The sequence below is a fragment of the Platalea leucorodia genome (genome assembly GCF_965183815.1).
Source record: "Platalea leucorodia genome assembly, chromosome: W".
Lineage (NCBI taxonomy): Eukaryota > Metazoa > Chordata > Aves > Pelecaniformes > Threskiornithidae > Platalea > Platalea leucorodia.
Genome location: NC_138859.1, coordinates 41,212,603 through 41,235,458, shown reverse-complemented (window position 1 = coordinate 41,235,458; position 22,856 = coordinate 41,212,603).

Sequence of the window (22,856 nt, the reverse complement as noted above, 5' to 3'; positions counted from 1 at the left end):
TCAACAGCTCCAGATTTTATTTGCATGCCAGTTCCTCTGGTTTTGGACACTACTGATTCTATATTTGAGACCACTGCACAGATGCTTTTGGTTGTTGAGTGGTACTGTAGTTGATAGAAACTGAACCAGAAAAGAAGTGACTTGATTTTTTTTAAGTGTACATGCTACTTATGCTGAACCGGACATACAGAAAAACATTCCTTTTGGATGACTTTCTTCTATTCCAGGTCTTTTCCTACTACTAGTTCAATCTGCTGCTTTCATAAATGATAATTTATAGAATGTAAGGAATGTAGCAACCTGCATCGTTTACTTTTCAAAATATATTTCCTGATTACTAAAGTGAATTTAAATTTTTACAAAAATTTAATAAGGTAGTGTAACTGGCACACCTCACTTGTATTTATTCCCAATTGCATTGAATTTGAATAGGTGGCTAGATGGACCATTGCCATTTAAGAATGTACATCAGGGATCATTGTACCTCGGCTATTACATGGTGCCTTAAACAGAACTGAAGCTAAGATTCAGTATTTTTTGTTATTCTTAATAGCTCTTAAAATTTATTCAACAAGGTGTGCCTGTCACTTTCAAATTTCCTAAGTATTAAGGGCAGGTTACATAGTCTTCAAAGAAATAAAAGGGAGGTTTATTATTAAGTGATTTTAATATCCCTCTTAAAATTGATAATAAAAATATTTTTTCTTGTTTCTAGCTGAATTTCACTTTATTACAAAAAAAATTTGCTTTGGAACTTGAAAAGCAAAACTAGCTTTAATACCAACTTCAAATGTTGTTAAAAAAGTAAATGGACCCTAGTCATAAGCATGGTTATATATTTTTAAACACTTGTCAGATTTTAATTTTAAAAAGTCAGACTAAATAAATGAGCAGGTACATAATGCAGCGCATATTTTCAATTTGTATATGTGGTAGGGTGTCAGCCTGATGCTATGTTTTAAGGATTACATATTATAGTGATAGTTTATACAGTCCATATTAATTGACATTAAACATCTATGATTTTTTTCTGATTATTTTAAACATTTTCATTATTTTTAAAGCAGACATGTGGATTTGCTAAGCTAAAATAGTGAAAATAAATAAAGCAAAAAAGTGAAGGAGAGAATAAAAAAATGAATTTTACAGAAAGGACTGTATAAAAAATTTAGGGAGTCTCTTGTTTTATCTAGTGTGATTGTGGATTGATTTTTTTTTTTTAAAGTCAAATGAGTGAACAGCATGTGAAATGAACAGTGTATTTTTAGCAAAGAAATTTGTTGCTAGAGCTTTCATATGCTCCAAGAACAGTTACAGATCAACTAAGATGTCCTAACATTTTTTGGTGTACATGTTTATTTGTAAATTGCTTAGCAGAACTTGGAGGCCAACTCATCCTGCTCCATTCTATGTAGGCACAATTCCTACTGATGTCAGTAGATATTTTTTTTTGTCTCGGCAAAAAGTGCAAATGAGGTTTATGTTCATTTATCTCTAAATTCACCTGTACACTGAATCCTCATAGATTTTGTTCTCCCAAATATCACTGTATCCTGTTTTTTTCCCTTAGAAAACAGCACCCTTCACCAAAAATCCTAAAAACTAACCTATGATAAACATTTACTCCCTTTTATTTTGCATTATAAGATTTTAACAAGTAAAATAAAATGAAATATTCAGCATTTTTCTTTTTTAACATAGGGTGTTCTATGCTGTACTGATGGTCTATATTGCCTGGTTTCAAATTTTGTGTTGACAAACCTTAAATGTTTTCTTATCATTGTCCTTTATTGGTAGAATGTTGGATTTGTTGTTGAGAGAAAAGTATGGTTGTAACATGTGAATCTAGATTGCTAAGAAGAGGTGGGACCTGAATATCTTTTGACTGATATTTTGAACAGTTGATCACTGTTCATGTAGTGCAAAAAGAAAACAAAATATATGCATACAAAGATAGAATGTATATCATGGATTCTAATAGCAGTTATCAAAACAAATTGGAACTATCCCTGATTCAGATAACTGAATGGAGTTTGTATTTCTATGCTTATCAAATGATTATTTTCTCAAATTTTTAAGTAATATGTTCCCCACTTTAACAAATATTTTAAAGAATTAAGTTACTGTAAGCTGCTGTGTATACTTACAGGTTTGAGATTTTTGTGCTTTGCTTTTAAATTTACTGCAATTTTGATCAAACGTACACATATGAAACAATTTACATACTTTTCATATTTGTTAATAGATGGGTATTGTTAATGATTTAAGAACAGAGAAATGGATAACAGTCCAAATTATGTAGTGTGTAGCATGTGGCTGAATTGCCACTCTGAAGCCTGCTTAACTCTTTCAGAGCTCTAAAGATCTGTAGCAAGCATCCACTGGCTAGACATTATAAGATAAGGGCTCATATGATTTGTGGATTTTACCCAATCTTGATGTGAAATTCAAAATAATTATTTTAGAGACACTTCCCTTATTAGCACAAATAACTTAGTGAACACTGTGGCGGAATGGGTATTGCTGAATTACTTTTTCAAAACACGGAGCCCAATTTTTACAAGTCTTATATTTATGAAAAGTTGTTGGTACATTTTCATATTTCTCATTGTAAATCAGTTTTAAAAAATCCCTCTTTTCAGTTATCTATTTCTGTGTTTTATTATTGTACTGTAGCATGCTTTGTGCACCTTTTTTTTAATGATGTTCCATTAAAAAAATTGGAGAATATTCTTTAAATTGTTTACTTACAAAATCATGATGTACAGCATTTCTGCCTTTAGTTCACAAATGTGTAAAATAATGTGCTGGTGTACTGTCACTGAGGAATGTATAGGTCTATAAAACATTTTAATTTAAACTGAAGCATTTTTAAATGTCTGAAACACTGCTTCTGTTCAAAATATTTTCCACAGGAGGAGACCTGACCTGATATATTTGTGTTTCTCACCAAATGATATCAGCATTGTTTAGAAAAACATTTATATTAGTTAGAGCTACATTGCAATCTAACTTAATTTATAGAGTGGTTTTACAAAATAAAATAACCTTTTATAGTCATGAACAAAAATTGGTGAAAAATTAACTTTTTTAATAATGTAAGTATTTTTGGTACTTCATGTGACAGTGATTTCAGAGTTTAAAACATTCATTTGAGAGATCAGTATAAATTTCTGAAAATTGCAGCCTTGTCTGTAGAACAGGAAAATTATCATGTCTGTGATTTAAAAACAGGTCAATGAATGGTATTCTAGTATCTTTGCTACTTTGGTGAAAAAAAACCAAAAAACAAAAAACAAAAAACCAACAAAACAGGAATAGAAGCATAAATACAAAGTGCTTAGTTTTAGCCTTAGAAAATTAATTTAATGTAATGCCTTGCATTAACCCTTTGAGCATTGTAAGGATACACTTTTTAGGTAATTTAATTAGACCACTGAAAATATTCTATACATTTAAGTAGCTGATTGTCTTGTAGAATTTTTTTTTTTTTAATTTCTAAATTAAATACTTGCATACTAGACAGAAATGGTTTTGTTACAGAAGGCTCAATAGATTTAGGCTAAAGTATTCACTGCCATCAACATGTGCTGTCTGGTGCAAAACTACTTTTGCTATTTTGTTTTCATAATTGCATAAATATCTGGAGAAATCAAATATTTGACTCTACAGACATAAGTTGTTTAAGATGCCTTTACAAGATGGAGGTTTAGAAAAAAAATATATTTGTACTATTTTAAAATCTCTTTAGGGCAATATTAAAATACTCTCATATTGTAAATGAAAATCTTTAAAAATAAAACCAAAACTGCTTAGTTAACAAGAGAATGAATTTTACAGAACCCTTGGTATGTTTGCAATCAAATTTTCTGCAGTCTATATGATAAATAGACAAAAAGGACACTGTTGTGTTCATATTACTTTTAACATTCAGTCACTGTGATGTGAACTAATGGAAAGACAGTGGTACTAGATTCAGCTTCCTCTACAGGGATGCAGTTTGGATGACTCTTATTGAATGTCAGAATTTAGAAAGAAAAAAAAAACACCTAGAAATTGCACCTGCCTTCTGCTGTGTTGAAAAAGTCCTTTGTTCTTACAAGTAGCACTCACCAGAACAAGGGAACAAGTTCAGATGCGAGTAGAGAGTTATTGAAAATTATAGATAGAAATACCACCTAACTGAGCTTTTCTACTGGTTCCTTGCAGTAACAATCAATCAGCAACACTAGGTGCAGATGTATTTATTCAAATCTAGCTGAGTGAAAAAAAAAAAAGTCTCATTACATTGTTTAGTGGAATTATATCAATAGTATAGTGCAAGTAAGTTGTAAAGATTTTGTCAGTTAATGCAAATTCATGCATAATTAAAATGCAATACTCAAAGGGTTTTAATTTAACAATATTTTATTCATAATTTGTTGTAAATGCTTCCCAGTTTGCATGCCTTGAACATTGCTGCTAGTGATTTTATATGCCAGCAGACCTGAGTTTAATTTACCCATTTTACTTAAGAAATAGTAAAAGCCACTTACAAAGTGACTGCCTAGTTTTTATTTGAGGAAAATATGCCTTAGTTTGATAATTTAAACTTTCTTGGTTTATTCTGATTTTTTTTCTTTTAAAAAAGAAACCCAGCAATTAAAATGTTGGGATTGGAAGCCCTGAGTAATTAAACATTTGGTAAAAGTTGTTCTTGTAAATTGATTATTAAGGCTAAAATTCATTGTAGAGAAGAAAGTCCATAACAAGACTATGGGCATCAAAATGACCCTCACTTAAATCTGAATCATGGAAATGCTCTTCTGTTCTTAAGTGCTTCCTTGATTGTGGTGCAAATGCCTTGCAAGAATTTTCAACACTGGGTGAACTTTACTCTAAAATAATAAATATTTTAAAAGAATTAAGACTGTGGAGGGATGACCTCACCTTAACTGGTGTTTACCAGGGACCTAATCCAGTATCTTTTGACTCACTGATATCGACAGGAGGTTTTTTTCCTTTTGGTTTATTTTTTTTTACACAAAGAATACTAAAGGGTTCCCAAATACATTGTTAAAGTGATTGTTTTGTATTTAAACATTAAATATCATATTAAAGTAACCCAATAAAGCAATTTAAAATGTCAGAAAAATATAATTTTGTACCAAAGCAAGTTTATCATCTTCACTGGAAATTTGGATTTACAGTAATAACCAATGAGGCTATCGAATAAACTTTGAGTGCCTTTCAAACACTTGGGAAATTTTGCCTCAGGTGATAAACAGTAATTAGGTTAATTCTAGAGCTTGCCAATCAATAATTCTGTCATCACTCAGGGCTTTCTTACCTTCTAGGAAACTTACTTGGTTCCATTTATTTTCTACTGTATTTTTTTAAAGTGCCATCATTTAAATTTCACTTAGTAAGTGGCAGATTACATCATTATTCAGTCCCACAGGCACAGAAATCTAATAACACTAGGAGAAACTGAACTTTTGTTTTCCTATTTACTGCATACATTATGTAAATTAAGAAAGCAACTTTTTTGTAGACTGTACATGTGATATAATGTAATGTTGTTTTGCAGTTTTTGAATTAGTTGAACACACTTTTTAATTATTTAAGGAAAGCATCTTTACAGAATAATTCGATAGTTTTTTTGTATAATGTATTTGATTTTGTAAATATGTATTTCCTGATGTGATTTTTTTTTTGTGAGAAATGCTAAATCTTTTAGTATCTCATGTCCTCTCAAAATTGGAAGGAGCTAAATAATAGTTTGTGGGCAATTTGTATTGTGTACTGTATAATAACTAGGAAACTTTTATAATTATAAAAATATATATTAACTTTTAGTGTGTTGTTTAAAAATAATGACTGGAACATACTAAAGACAGTAGGATTTTTCTGAATATTTCAGACATGAACTCAGGCTAGTTTTCTTGTGTTTTTCAAAACAAAATTGTGTATTGTCTTCTGAAATAAATAAATTTGTTTTCCTGTTACAAACATTTGACATTTGAATTGTTTTGGGGTTTATATAATTAAATATTTTAAATTGTAATACTATTGATTTTTAAAGAAAAATTATTTCAACTTCTGCCTTTTAAATAAGACAGTTAATATTTATATAGCAGTATTAGGAGTAAAAAACAGTGTTTCACAAACGGCAAAAGAGACTATTATTTGAGGTGTCAACTTGATTAAATAGCTGTTCATGCTTCCAATAACTGCAGAATATAATATGTTAATTTAAATATCAAGAATAATTTTCCATTCTAAATTTAGCTAGCTAAAATGGGGTTGTTAGGAGCAAGAAGACTTTGGCATCTGGTCTTCATTGCTGTTAATGTATGACCACTAAAGTCTACTACTGCAAGTTTTGCTTTAGTAAAATTGTGAAAATATTTGCAGCATTAACTTATTTCAGCGTACTTAATCTGAATAACAAAGAATAAAGTCTCTATCATATCAAGCCATGTTTCTCATGGATCTCTAATGTGTGTTCCAGACAGTGTGTTTTGCATCTAAAAATGTAGAAGGCTATTTTAATTGGGGAAGACCCATCAAGTAACAGAATGCTAGAACATTAAAGTGAGCTTGGAATACCAGGATCAAAACAGGTATTTCATATAAAGCTTAGAAAAAAGATAGGAAAGCTGCCTCCTAGAGCTTGAATTTATTTTGTTTGGGAAGTTCAGTTTATGAGCATTATAATCCACAGTTGCCTATCTCATACAGTTTATTTCAACTAAGGTCCAAAAGCTTATTACAAATACAATACTGGCTCCTGCAATGAATCCTACCAGACAAGACTATAAATCTTTATACCCTGATGACAAGCCAGATTTATATTTACAAAATCCTCCTAATTAATTGGTTTGAAGACTGAGACTTCCTGTCCTAGCCGGTGCTTTGGTTGAAACTGAGTGGGTTTAGTTCCAGCACACATCTGTTAGAGAAAGAGCTGTAAATGACATCTTCTTTCATCCTGACTGACAGTATTTGGTCATATCATTAGATTCTTTTTCAGCAACAGTGTTACCAGAAAGAATGTTCAGAATTCAGCCTCTGTTATTGTTAATACTAATTAAAATAGCTTAATCATTTAAATAATAAATGGAAGTTTAGTTCAACCTCCCCACAGTGCTGTAATATAGATCCCATAGCATACAATATGGCAGAAATGGTGGAAATTCAGGGAAATGCAAGGTATTGTAAGAAGACAGCAGAATAAGATGGGTTACACATCAAACTACCATTTTTATTACTTCTGCAAGGTGATTTTTCTGCACAATGTTGATATTATCAAGTAAGTTACATTCTGTATCAATTTATTTTAAATGTATTTAATTTGCCTCACCTCAGGCAATCACTTCTAATGTGTAAAAAGTCATATAGCCCACAACAATCTAAACTGTGCCAAAAGCCATCACAAATATAAAGCCAATTATTATTCCACAAAGGAACCAAGGCAGTCAAACCTTTATCCATTTCTGGCACTGTATGGTATGCCAAATAGAGTTGCTGTGTTGGCTTGATGCTGTTATTCCTGATATTATTCCAGATTTCACTAAATACCTTTGTATGTATTCTTCCCCAATAACTGGATTAGCCTAACAGTACTAAAAAAGAAAACAACAAAAAAAAATCTTGACTACAATGTGGTGCTGTTGACAGTTTATTCTGAACAATTTTATGAACAGAACTGTTTTCCCAAGGAAATACTATGCACCCAAAATCTAGAGCTGTCTTCACTACTAAAGTTTAGGGCATAGTCAGACATACTTTCACAGATCTAGCTGGAGTGGTGTTTAAAAAGATGTTGTCCCAAGCTGTTCTCTCTTTCCAGCTGGAAGTTGCTGTTCCCCACAGTGGGTGGGATGTGAGTACAGATGATCTGAGTACAACTAGCATATTTCTGAGACAAAACCAACCACCTTTGCTCAAACTAGCTGAAAGTAGTTTGTACTAATATCTTTGTCCCATAGCTTAGGAAGTCCTTAAAGCTTCCTAAGACATTTAGTAGCTTAGTTAGAGGAACAAGAAAACAAGGGGATGATGATGGGCATTTATTGAATTATAGAATGATATAGGTTGGAAGGGACATCTGGAGGTCTCTAGTCCAACCCACCCCACTCCCCAAGCATGGCCCCTATTTGTGTTTGACATCCTCATGGGGAAAAAACTTCCTAATATCTAAGTAAGTGGAATTTCCCATGTTTCAGCTTGTGCCCATTGCCTCTTGTCCTTCTCTTTTGAAGGCTAAACAATCCCAACTCTCAGCCTCTCCTTTTATGTCATATGCTCCAGCCCTCTGCCCATCTTGGTGGCCCTCTGCTGGGCTCACTCCAGTATGTCAATGTCATGCACTGGGGAGCCCAAAAGTGGACACAGAACTCCAGTTGTAGTCTCATCAGTATTGAATAGAGGGGGGAAAAAAAAAATCACTTCTCTTAACCTTCTGGCTACATTACTGCTAATACAGCCCAGGATGCAGTTGGCCTTGACCACAAAGGCACACTGCTGGCTCATATACTAGTTGTCCCCAGGTCCTTTTCTGCAAAGCTGTTCTCTAGTCAATCAGCCCTCAGTCTGTATTGGTGTATGGAGTTGTTCCATCCCAGATCTGGGAAATTTCCCTTTGTTGAACTCAATGAGGTTCCTGTCAGCCCATTTCTCCAGGACTCTGAGGTCCCTCTGAGTAGCAACCCTGCCCTCCAGTGTATCAGCTGCTCCCCCCAATTTGGTATCATCCAGAAACTTTCAGAGTGTGCACTCCATCCCATCATCCAAGTCATTAATAAAGATGTCATTAATAAAGATGTCATTAATAAAGATGTTAATTAAGTCATTAATAAAGATGAGATCTACAGCTTCCTCACAAGGGAAGGAGGAGAGGCAGGCGCTGATCTCTTCTCCCTGGCAACCAATGATAGGACCCGAGGAAATGGCAGGAAGATATGCCAGGGGAGGTTTAGGTTGGACATTAGGAAAAGGTTCTTCACCCAGAGGGTGGTGGAGCACTGGAACAGGCTCCCCCGGGAGGTAGTCACGGTGCCAAGCCTGACAATATTCAAGAAGCATTTGGACAACGCCCTCAGACATATGGTGTGAATTTTGGGGTTGTCCTATGCAGGGACAGGAGTTGGACTCGATGATCCTTGTGGGTCCCTTCCAACTCAGGACATTCTATGATTCTGTGTTAATAAAGGGTGCACAGCAAGCTCGCTACCCTGGACTTCAGGAGAGCAGATTTTGGCCTCTTCAGGGATCTGCTCGGTAGAGTACCATGAGATAAAGCCCTGGAGGGAAGAGGGGCCCAAGAAAGCTGGTTAATATTCAAAGATCACTTCCTCCAAGCTCAGGAGTGATGCATTCCAACAAAGAGGAAGGCAGGCAAAAACACCAGGAGGCCTGCATAGATGAACAAGGAGCTCCTGGACAAACTCAAATTCAAAAAGGAAGCCTACAGAGGGTGGAAGCAAGGACAGGTAGCCTGGGAGAAATACAAAGAAATTGTCCGAGGAGCCAGAGATCAGGTTAGGAAAGCTAAAGCCCTGACAGAATTAAAGCTGGCCAGGGATGTCAAGGACAATAAAAAAAGCTTCTATAAGTATGTCAGTGATAAAAGGAAGACTAGGGAAAATGTGAGCCCTCTCCAGAAGGAAATGGGAGACCTGGTTACCCAGGATATGGAGAAGGCTGAGGTACTGAATGACTTTTTTGCCTCAGTCTTCACTGGCAAGTGCTCTAGCCACACCACCCAAGTCACAGAATGTAAAGGCAGGGACTGGGAGAATGAAGAACTGCCCACTGTAGGAGAAGATCAGGTTCAAGACCATCTAAGGAACCTGAAGGTGCACAAGTCCATGGGACCTGATGAGATGCATCCGCGGGTCCTGAGGGAACTGGTGGATGAAGTTGCTAAGCCACTATCCATCATATTTGAGAAGTCATGGCAGTCCGGTGAAGCTCCCGCTGACTGGAAAAGGGGAAACATAACCCCCATTTTTAAAAAGGGAAAAAAGGAAGACCTGGGGAACTACAGGCCAGTCAGCCTCACCTCTGTGCCCAGCAAGATCATGGAGCAGATTCTCCTGGAAACTATGCTAAGGCACACGGAAAACAAGGAGGTGATTGGCGACAGCCAACATGGCTTCACTAAGGGCAAATTGTGCCTGACAAATTTGATGGCCTTCTACAATGGGGTTATAGCATTGGTGGATAAGGGAAGAGCAACAGATGGCATCATGGACTTGTGCAAAGCATTTGACGCTGTCCCGCACGACATCCTTGTCTCTAAATTGGAGAGACATGGATTCAATGGATGGACCACTCAGTGGATAAGGTATTGTCTGGATGGTCGCACTCAGAGAGTTGCGGTCAACGGCTTGATGTCCAACTGGAGACCAGTGACGAGTGGCGTTCCTCTGGGGTCGGTATTGGGACCGGTGCTGTTTAACATCTTTGTCGGCGACATGGACAGTGGGGTCGAGTGCACCCTCAGCAAGTTTGCCAACGACACCAAGCTGTGTGGTGCAGTCGACATGCTGGAGGGAAGGGATGCCATCCAGAGGGACCCTGACAGGCTGGAGAGGTGGGCCTGTGCGAACCTCATGAAGTTCAGCAAGGCCAAGTGCAAGGTCCTGCACCTGGGTCGGGGGAATCCCGAGCACAAATACAGGCTGGATGGAGAATGGATTGAGAGCAGCCCTGAGGAGAAGGACTTGGGGGTGTTGGTTGATGAGAAACACAACATGATCCAGCAATGTGCGCTCACAGCCCAGAAAGCCAACCGTATCCTGGGCTGCATCAAAAGAAGCGTGACCAGCAGGTGGTTCTCCCCCTCTATTCCACTCTCGTGAAGCCCCACCTGGAGTACTGTGTTCAGCTCTGGGGCCCCCAACACAAGAAGGACATGGACCTGTTGGAGCGAGTCCAGAGGAGGGCCACGAAGATGATCAGTGGGCTGGAGCACCTCTCCTATGAGGACAGGCTGAGAGAGTTGGGGTTGTTCAGCCTGGAAAAGAGAAGGCTCTGGGGAGACCTTATAGCAGCCTTCCAGTACCTGAAGGGGGCCTACAAGAAAGCTGGAGAGGGACTTCTTACAAGGGAGCATAGTGATAGGACAAGGGGTAATGGCTTTAAACGGAAAGAGGGTAGATTTAGATTAGATATAAGGAAGAAATTCTTCACTATGAGGGTGGTGAGGCAATGGAACAGGTTGCCCAGAGAAGTTGTGGATGCCCCCTCCCTGGAAGTGTTCAAGGCCAGGTTGGATGGGGCTTTGGGCAACCTGATCTAGTGGAAGGTGTCCCTGCCCATGGCAGGGGGATTGGAACCAGATGATCTTTAAAGGTCCCTTCCAACCCAAACCATTCTATGATTCTATGTTAAACAGTATGAGCCCCAATATCAGTCCTTGAGAGGCTACTGGTAATCAGTCAATAGTTGGACTTTGTACCACTGATTACAACAGTGAGCATTATGGTCCAGCCAAATTTCCACACACGTTATTGTCCACTTATCCAGTCCATATTTCACAGCTTTGGCTATAAGGATACTATGAAAGACCATGTCAAAGGCCTTGTTGAAGTTTAGGTGAACAACATCCAATTCTCTCCCCTAGTGCTCAGAGTCAGTCATCTCATCATAGAAGGCAATCAGGTTGGTTGGGAACAATTTGCCCTTGGTAAATCCATGCTGGCTGTTCCCAGTCACCTTCTTGTCCTTTCTGTGCTTGGGCATGGCTTCTAGGAGAGTTTGTTTCATAACTTTCCCAGGGACTGAGATGAAGCTGACCAGCCTGTAGGTCCCTGGATCCTTCCCCTTGCCCTTCTTGAAGATGAGTGCAACATTTGCATTTTTCCAGTCATCAGGAAATTTCTTTGACCGCCATGACCTTTTAACATTGATAGAGCATGGCCTTATAATGGCATCGGACAGCTCCTTCAGCCCCTTTTGCATCCTGTCTGGTCCCATAGACTTGTATATGTCCAACTGGCTTAAGTGCTCTCTAATTGTATGGTTCTCTACTGTGGGTAGTGCTTCACTCCCACAGACTGCTAGGAGGCTCAGGGGACTGGGAGGTCTTAGGGCAGTACTTGCTGGTGAAAACGGAAGTAAAAAAAAGGCACTGAATACCTCAGTCTTTTCCATGCCATTGGTCACTAGGTCTTCTGCTCCACTGCGTAACAGGCCCACATTTTCTTTAGCCTTCCTTTTGCTGTCATCATACCTATAGAAGCTCTTCTTTTTGGAACTTCGTATCCCTTGCTAGTTCCAACTCCAGTTGAGCTTTGGTTTTCCTAACTTCCTGCATGCTTGGGCAATATCTCTATGTTTCTCCTGGGAATCCCATCCCTGCTTTGTCTGCTCATATCTGCCTCATCTGCTTACAAATAGATTGCACAAATACTGTATAAGCATTTGGGCCCCCTCTATTAGAATATGTTCTCTAGGCAGAATCTAGATCTGCTAATGGGTTGTACCTAACATTTCCAAGCACCTATTTATCAAAAATAAATTATCTTTAGTGAAAGCAGAAGAGTGATGTACTCCTTACCTTCTTTCATGAAGTACTGATGGCAGCATTTTTATAACCCTTGAGTTGTTAGAGAGGGCTACCAGTAAAACAGTTGTGAATGTTAAAAGTCTGCACAAGCAGCTGCTAAAACACCCCATTGATTCAAATGACAGACACAAAGAAGGGGATACATTGTGGGTTTTGTTATTGGCTGCAACACAGGCAGTGAATTTATGTGGCCCATGTGAATGACAAAATATATAATTTCAGATTGTTAGCAACCACTTCGCCCAACTAAGTCATCTGACTTTCAGCAGAGTTTCTGAAGTTTAGAATAAGTTTGTTTTTTTCTTTCAATGGTATTGACTTCCCTTCCTCCTCAGATTTCAGCCAAGAGAATCAAACAGCCAAAACTAAGAGGTGCATTGAACAACCTGCTAAGAAAGAATGAATTGGTTTGAGCCCTAGACTGGAGGCCCATATTTCATCAGTGAAAAGGGTTCAGGGCTAGAATGGCATGGCCTGTTCTCCAGTATCTCAGTCATGGATCTTATTACCAGCTTCAGAATCACAGAAAAGAGACTTTTACCTAGTGTTCCCAGCATGACACCAAATTAGTTTCAGGTTCATAGCAAGTGGGAAGGATGTCACTTATGTTAGGGGTTGCCAAATCTGGTAGCCCAATGGAGGCAAGGCTGCTGCAGCTCCATGCCTCTAGGTCCGACCAGTAGCAAGGCTGAGCATGTAGTCCCATTAGGCACACACACACAACATGTATATACATATATATATATGGCCAGCCACACTCATCAGCCATGGAAAGACAAACAGCACCAGTGGATTCATCCTGTTTCCCTCTCTGGCTGATCAGGATGAAGATCCTTATGACATGGGAGTCTATAAGAGACTGCACTGCACTATGATCTCAAGAGAAATAACTTGATGGTAAGCAAAATACTGAACTATAATGTGCAGAAAAATAAAACACCCACTAAATTACTGTGATATGTCACAACATCTTTAAACTATAATAATATAATTTTGGTATAACAATATTCAATATAACTATAACTTCACCCTCACACCCAGAGCTCTGCAGTCATTCTTGATACACCATTATAAATGTACCATATAGCACAAGTAGGTGACAGCCAACACCTTTCTAAACAGCAAATTCCAGGCCTCAGAAAACCCTTTGCATTTATCGTTCAGGTTTGTTACTCAGAAAATAATTTTTGTTTTGTGTGTAAGAACCCTTTTCTATATACCTTACTGTTTCTAGAAAAGGTAGTGCCCTTAAGTGTCGTAAAAGGAAAATCTTAAATATTTTTTGAACCACTGCTTTGTCTAATATTATTTGAAAGAAAAGATGTAAGAAATATCTGTAATTGTTATTTTAACTTGCCTGTGGTAAAGACAGCAGGACTTTGAAAAGGCTTCAAAAGCCCATCCAGGAATTTTGATATATGTTTTGTCAATAGATGCAGCAGCTAGTGAAGATTGCTTACTGTACAATGGAAGAGGAAAACATTTCTCATACACTCAGGATTATTGTCTTGGATCTGTACAATAATAATAATTATGAAATTGTTGTTTATATTCAGGTTTATAGGTTGGCTTATCATAGTGTTTCAGAGATATGCATTAATTTATCTTTACCAATAATCATTCCTGAAAATGTGATTATGCACAGCCTACTTTACAAGAACAGACTACTTTTTCAGTTGTGAAGAGCACTACAAAGATAAAAATAAAGCATAAATATACAGCAAGTGCTTAAAACCAGTGTGATTTTTCTTGTCTGTCTTTCATCAATAAATGTGTTCCATTCACACAGTATGGCAAAGATAAAAATGTATAAAATCATTCAGTTAATGATATTGTCTGACTTCCTCTGTTGTACTTGAGTTCTTTCTTTAAAGCTATTTTCTTCTTAAATGTAGTCATCATAACCTCTTCTTCTTATACAATTAGCACTGACCCGATAATGCAAAAATAATTAATCTTAAAGGGGCATTCTCATCTTGTTTTAGACCTACATATCTGGTTTTGAAAAAAGTAATGATATTTAAAGGGTTTTATGATGTTATAACAATGGGGGAAAACATTTGAGGGTTCAAGACTCAGCAGGAGGCTTCAGGCCATGATTTAATATCTGGATAACCCTTTCATCACAAGGAGTTTGTAGGAGTTTTCCTTCCATGCCATTTCATTTATGTTATCTGGAAGTTGATGACTCTATGGATTAAAGATACCTATTAAAAACTTTTCATTGTACTGATAACACAGTTATACCTGGGATCTTGGGAAATTGCCACAAGGTATATATTTTTTAATCTCAGTGTCAATCTTGGAAGTAGACTGGATTTGCATTAAATGAGTGATTGGATAACTTGATCAGCTGAGAATGCTGGTGGTTGACTTTTATTAATTCCTATTCAGTTGGGATAAGATAGCACCCTTCCTTTTTCCTCTACATTAAGTAAAAATAAACAGAACTGGTGCAGAGGGGTCTTCAGCACCATTTTGATTTTTACCAGGTCCACCCCCATCTCTGGAACAGCCCAGGATAGAGGTCCTACAAATATAGTTTAAAGGTTGACCTCGGCCAGCAGCCAAACACCTACCCTGCCTCTTGCTCACTCCCCTCTCCTGCTGGATGGGGAGAAAACGGAAGGAAGGAAGAAGACTCATGGATCGAGATAATGACAGTCTAATATGGAAAGCAAAAGCTGCACATTCAAGCAAAGCAAAAAGACAAATTCATTCACTACTTCTCACTGGCAGGCAGATGTCCAGCCACTTCCTGGGAAGCAGGGCCTCAGCACGCATAACGGTTGCTTAGGAAGACAAATGCCATTACCGTGAATGTCCCCCCTTCCTCCTGCTCTCCCTGAGCTTTTATTGCTGAGCATGGTATGGTATGGAATATCCTTTTGGTCATATTGGGTCAGCTGTCTTCACTATGTCCCTTCCCAATCTCTTGCCCACCCCCAGCCTCTTACATGTGGGATTCAGAAAAGAAGCTAATCACCAAGGACTGCTTCAAAACGTTAATCATCAAGGACTGCTTAGAAGACAGCTACCAAGGACGGAGTAGAGCTAGGAAGAAAGTTAATCAATCACCAGCATGCTGGCAGAAACCAAGGACAGAGGAGAGGCCTGTAGGATAAGAAGGAATCTCTGAATGAAAGAGTGAACTCAGAACAAAGATAATGGGGAGCCTGAACATAAAACAAGAAACTCCCTGAACATTGGGGAGTGTCAGCTGTGTTCTTAACAAAAGAGAACAGCTAAATCAGCATGATTAGGTGGAAAAAAACTATGAGGTCAACAAGCAGACAGCTTGAATTTGAGGATAATGACCACCAAGGACCCCCAAAAGAATCCCCAGAATTAAACAGCGCATGCTCCGGTGGGAGGGGAAATATGTTAATGATTTCTGGGAAATAATTGTAATATTAATGGCTTTTCTCAGAAAATTAATGAATATGTATGTTTTAAGTTTGATAAATACTTTGCTGGCGTGACCTACAGCATGCACGCTAGGTGGAGATATCCCCCGTGCATCCAGCGCTGCAATAAAGAATGCCTACTTTCTAAATGCCAAATTGGTGTTAGAAAGTTTTTTTTTTTTTGGACTGATTTGCAGTAACAAGCCTACTTGATGTGGGGAGGCAGGGGGAAGAGAAAAAGCACTGACACTATGAAAGCACCACTCAACAACAGCCAAAACATTAGTTAGCCACAAATGCAAAGCACAGCACCATACAGGCTGCTATGAAGAAAGTTAACGCCATCCCAACTAGATCCAGTACAAAGGTACCTTAGCTCTTCTCCTCATTCTGTGGTTTCTGTGATGTTCATTTCAGAAGTGCAGTGTGAGAAGTCTTCTTACATGCATTTCAGGGAATCAAGTCACATCAGTGCCTTAAAAGATGTCTGTGGAGAAGGGAAGGTAGGCTGAAAAAAGGAGGATGAAATTTGAGCTATCAGCAAAATTCAAGAAAGGAAGGAAATGTTTAGCCACACTTTAAATTTTGTTTGCAGATATTGGGCCTGGGTCCTGTGTAACAGAAGACTGACTTCTAGCAAGCTCTAGCAGCTGCTAACAAGATTTGTCAGCTATTCTTGATCAAAGGGTACTTTGTGCTTTTTGTTTCTACATGACTCCTGATTAGGGAGGGTCAAACACACATTCAGCATGGTGCTAGGGAGGACATATATAAGTGCTGGGCCTAGAATGCAATGAAGACAGTAGTTTGTGCAGAACTTAACACAGAAGGGTTCCAGAAACTGTGCTTAAAGCAGTGTACATATGCTCATTAATGTATTGGTTCTGTCTGGGATGGAGTTAACTTTCCCCGTAGCAGCCCTCATAGCGCTGTGCTTTGTGTTTGCAGCTAGAAAGGTGTTGATAACAAACCAGTGTTTTGGCTACTGCTGAGCAGTGCTCACACAGCATCAAGGCTGCCTCTCCAACATTCCCCCTCCCCCAAAGGCCAGTAGACTGGAGGTGGGCAAGAGGTTGGGAGTGGACATGGCCAGAACAGCTGACCCAAACTGACCAAAGGGATATTCCATAACATATGATGTTGTGCTCAACAACAAAAGCTAAGGGGGGGAGGGCACATTTATTTTTAAGACGTTTGTCTTCTGAAGCAACCACTATGCGTACTGAGGCCCTACTTCCCAGGAAGTGGCTGGACATCACCTGCTGATGGGAAGCAGAGAATAAATCTTTTGTTTTCCTTTGCTTCGGCGTGTGGACTTTGCTTTTGCTTTACTAAACTGCCTTTATCTTGACCCACGAGGTTTTTTCCCATCTTGTTTTCTCCCCCTGTCCTGCTGAGGAGGGGGAGTGATACAGTGGCTTGGTGGACACCTGGCATGCAGCCAAGATCAACCCACCACGGTCCTTTTTTTTGGTGCCCAACATGGGGCACGAGACAACAGCAGTTTTGAATTAAGCATGCTATAGTTATAGTAGTTATTAAGTGGCAAGCTTCTGTGTGGGTCATGGAGTTTGCTGGCTGCACCGCTTATCTCTTTATTTTGTTGAGCTTGGGAACATGCCAATACAAACAATGGCTACACGCTTTGCCCTGGCATTGATGGCCTTACTGTGCTGGGGGAGCTATCTTGTGGAGAGGATGAGGGAATACATCTCCCTCTTCCTATCTGGGATTGATGTGGGTGGTTTTATTATGCAGGCTCCTGAGGTCCTTGTTCACCCTTATGTGAGCTGTTTCATACTACTAATTAACATTATTGGCATATTGTGGGGTTTGTGGAATCTGGTATCATCCTGGCATAAGAGGAGACAACTGAAATGTGCCCTGAGGCAGATGGTCTCTGAGTGGCAGGGTGTGTGGAAGGATTTGGGCAGGTGCCCAGGGTGGTTATCACCTCCCACAGCCTGGGATTTTACACCTGAACAGGCAAGTAACCCTGGCAAACTGACATGCCACCTGATAGAAGGGTGCCTTGCCTACCCCAATGAAAACCAGCAGCTTCTAGCACTGTACTGGGGCTTGGCCTATGCCTACCAAGCCACAATTCAGTACTATCAGTGGACTGTGGTTAAGGCAGGGACCCAAACCACCTCTAAGAATACCTTGACTGAGACAGGGGTGCAAACTACATCTGAGGACATGATAGTACAGATAGGGACCCAAACTGCATCTGAGGACACGATGACTGAGATAGGGACCCAAAGAACAACAACTACAGTAATTGCCCCAGTAGTGAAAAAGAAACAGTGGACAAGGAGGTCAACGGGTCCATAGCATCGATTAGCAAGGGAGGACGAGGAAGAGTTTGATCAAGAAGCCTGTCCTTCAGCAAAGAAACAGGAGTAAGAAGTGAGAGAAATCAGACAAGAGGCAGAAATCACCCGGTCCCTGACCTCGAACTTCGAGACATGTGAAAAGATTATAGCCGCCAGCCAGGTGAGTGGATTGCTGCCTGACTGCTCTAATGCTGGGATAACAGGGCCAACAGTCAGCAATTGGAAGGTAAGGAAGCCCAACAGCTGGGATCCCTTGCTAGGATCTGGGGAATTAAGAGAGGAATTGGAAAAGAGGCAGCAATTTGCAGTCTCTGGAGATGGCTCCTTTCAAGTGCAAGGGCAAGATATCCATTCAAGGAAGATCTTGCAAACTACCAAGGAAAGTGGACTACCGCGGAAAAAGGCTTCCAGTACCTGAGAGAATTAGCAGTGCTGGAAGTCATCTACAGTGATCTAGACAACGATGAGGTCTCCAAAGATCCAGAGGATGTCCTGTGCACACGGGCCATGTGGAGGAAGGTGATTCAAAATGCCCCACCATTATATTCTAACAGCTTGGTAGCGATGCATTGCCCGGATATGGATACACCAACTGTGGAGAGAGCATCTTCTTGGCTCCAAAACTTTGAAGAAAATCTCTGTCCCTCCTCATCCCCATGGGCCAGCGCCTCGGCTGTCAGGGGCACCCCACAGTGTCAGTCCCCTCCTGCCCCAATCAGAGGGAAAGAGAGCCCCAGGTGCATGCCGCATGGTGCATTCTGGTTCTTCCTGCATGACCAGGGGGAGGGCATGAGGAAGAGGGATGGTGAACCCACCTTTAAGCTGGAACCCTGTGTACACGAACTGAGAGGGAAGACAGCTGCTAAGAAGGGGCCACCCAAGAAGGCTGTCAGCTTAGCTGCTGTAGACACACAAGAAGGCAATCAGTGATATCCCAGACACAGAAGAAGGACTGAGATCACCTCCCTTGATCCTGGTGAGGGGACTTCTGGTCTGGCCCTGAAAGGGTCAGACAGTGAATACTCCAACCAGGAACAGGAATAGAGGGTCCCTGCCTTCGGCCAGGAGGAGGAAAGGGATGACCGAGTATACTGGACTATGTGGATGCGATGGCCTGACACATCAGACCCACAGAAGTATAAGGCTTTGGTAGACACTGGTGCACAGTGTATGCCAGTGCCATAGGGGTATAGGGGCACAGAACCCATCTGGATCTCTGGAGTGACAGGGGGATGCCAGGAACTGTCTGTATTGGTGGCAGAGGTGAGCTTAACAGGGGACAAGTGGCAAAAGCACCCCATTGTGACCAGCCCAGAGGCCCCTTGTATAGTTGGCATAGACTACCTTAGGAGAGGGTACTTCAAGGACCCAAAGGGGTACTGATGGGCTTTCAGTGTAGCCACTGTGAACACAGAGAAGATCAAAAACTTATATACCTTGCCTGGCCTCTCAGAAGATACCTTTGTTGTAGGATTGCTGCAAGTTGAAGAACAGCAGGTGCCAATTGCTATCAGGACAGTGCACAGGCGGCAATACTGCATGAGCCGAGACTCCCTGGCACCCATCCATGAGCTGATTCATCAATTGGAGAGCCAAGAGTGATCAGCAAGGCTCACTCACCATTTAATAGTCCCATAATGTCAGTGCAAAAGTCTGCAGGCCACAGTTTGCTTTCATGTGGAGGAGTGTCCAATATACCTGTAATCGACTGCACCAGGAGTGGAAGCACAGCCCTACCATTTGTCATGGACTAATCCAAACTGCACTGCAATAGGGTGATGCCCCTGAACATCTGCAATACATCGACGACATCATCATGTGGGGCAACAAAGCAGAAGTGAAAGAAGTGAAAAGTGAAAGAAGAGGGGAAAAAGAGTGATTCAGATTCTTCTGAAAGCTGGTTTCGCCATAAAAAGAAGCAAGGTCAAGGGACCTGCACAGGTGATCCAGTTCTTGGGAACAAAATGGCAGGATGGATGTCGTCATGTCCCTATGGATGTGGTCAACAAGATAGCAACTATGTCTCCACCAGCTAACAAGAAAGAAACCCAAGCTTTTCTAGGCCTTGTGGGATTCTGGAGAATGCATATTCCAGGTTATAGCCATCTTGTGAGCCCTCTCCATTGAGTGACCTGAAAGAAGAACTATTTTGAGTGGGGTCCTGAGCAACAGCAAGCCTTTGAGCAAATCAAACAGGAGATAGCTCATGTAGTAGCTCTTGGGCCTGTCCGGACAGGACCAGCTGTGCAAAATGTACTCTACACTGCAGCTGGGGAGCATGGTCTCGCCTGGAGACTCTGGCAGAAAACACCAGGAGAAACGTGAGGTTGACCTCTAGGATTTTGGAGCCAGGGGTATCGAGGATCTGAAGCCCACTGCTCCCCGACTAAAAAAGAGATACTAACAGCCTCGACAGTCTGGAGAAATGGGCAGGCAGGAACCTCATGCAGTCCAACAAAGGGAAATGCCAAGTCCTGCCCCTGGGGAGGAATAACACGATGCACCAGTACAGGGTAGGGGCTGACTGGCTGGAAAGCAGCTTTGCAGAGAAGGACATGGGGGTCCTGGTGGACAACAAGCTGAACATGAGCCAGTAATGTGCCCTTGCAGCAAAGGAGGCCAATGGTATCCTGAGCTGCATTAGGAACAGTGTTGGCAGGAGGTCGAGGGAGGTGATCCTTTCTCTCTACTCAGCACTGGTGAGGCCACACCTGGAGTCCTGTGTCCAGTTCTGGGCTCCCCGGTACAAGAAAGACCTGGACATACTGTAGCAAGTTCAGCGAAGAGCCGCTGCAGTGATGAAGGGATCGGATCGTCTCCCATAGGAGGAGATGCTGAGAGAGCTGGGATTGTTTAGCCTGGAAAAGAGAAGGCTCAGGAGGGATCTTATCAATGTGTCTAAATACCTGATGGGAGGGTGTATTGAAGATGGAGCGAAACTCTTCTCAGTGGTGCCCAGTGACAGGACAAGAGGGAATGGGCACAAACTGAAACATAGGAAATTCCATTTAAACTTAAGAAAAATCTTTTTTGCTATGAGGGTAGTCAAACACTGAACCAGGTTGTCCAGAGAGGTTGTGGAGTGTCCATCCTTGGAGATATTCAAAACCTGACTGGACAATGTCCTGAGCAACTTGCTCTGGTTGATCCTGCTTTGAGCGGGGGTTGGGAGGGGGTTTGGACTAGACAATCTCCAGAGATCCCTTTCAACCTCAACTACTCAACTATTATATGGTTCGGTGATTACACTTGAAGTCACCATGGCAGAAGGTGTCATTTACAGTATCAAAAATAGCTTTGCTCGCTACAAGGATAGCTGAGGCTCTATGTCTTAAAAAATTAATCCAATTTTATAATGTGATTATTGTTTGGTCCACAGAAAGGATATAAAACTTAGTATTTACAAGGATTATACTGGATTGTAAATAGGAAATTTCTTTTTAATATTTAACACAACATACAAACCATGCAATAAATGTTTTAGGAAGGAATTGAAACTACAGGCACCACTTCCAGGAAGATCAACCTGAACTTTGCAAGTGATAAGATGTTAAACCAGGGGGGATCCCAGGCACCAAACTGGGACGGATGCGGGAATTGATAGAACTATACAAACTGATGAAGGGACTTGCAGGGGGACAGGGAAGCAGGGAGAAACAAAGAGGGGGGATAGACAGAAAGGGGGATAAAACAGGCCAGTCACGGGTAAAACGGGGCCGGTCAGTACGCTTGTCTGGCTGAGCCCTGTGCCTGATCACTGCAGTCTGTCCTATTTTCTTATATTTTCTTTTAAAATCGTTTCGTAACTATCGCTCTGCTTAATCTCGCTGTCTGTCCCCTGTGTATGTGTGCTGCAAGGAACAGGTGCCAGCTGCTGGCGAGACCGGTGTGTGTGTGATTGAAATTTGGTGCCCAGCTACTGGAGTCAGACTGGGGGGTGTAGGCACCCTGGGGCCTGTGGTGTCAGCTACGGGAGTGAGTGAGGGTCCTAGCATCAGTAGTTGGAGGGGGCCATAGCTCTCTGGATCATCATCATAGAATCATCATATGGTTTGGGTTGGAAGGGACCTTTAAAGGTCCAACCCCCCCTGCAATGAGCAGAGATGCCTTTCACTAGATCAGGTTGCTCCTAATGCACCCTGGGATGCGGTTTGCCCTCTTGGCTGCCAGGGCACACTGCTGACCCATATTGAGCCTGCTGTCAACCAGCACCCCCAGATCCCTTTCTGCAGGGCTGCTCTCCAGCCACTCCTCTCCCAATTTATACTTTTACCCGGTGTTACTCTGTCACAGGTGTAGAATCCGGCATTTGGACTTGTTAAATTTCATGCCACTGATGATTGCCCAATGCTCCAATCTATCTAGATCCCTCTGCAAGGCCCCTTGTCCCTCAAGAGAGTCAAGAGCACCTCCCAATTTGGTATTGTCAGCAAACTTGCTAATGGTGCATTCAACTCCTGCATCCAGATCATTGATAAAAATATTGAACCGAACTGGCCCTAGAATTGAACCCTGAGGAACACCACTGGTGACCGGTTGCCGGCCAGATGTAGC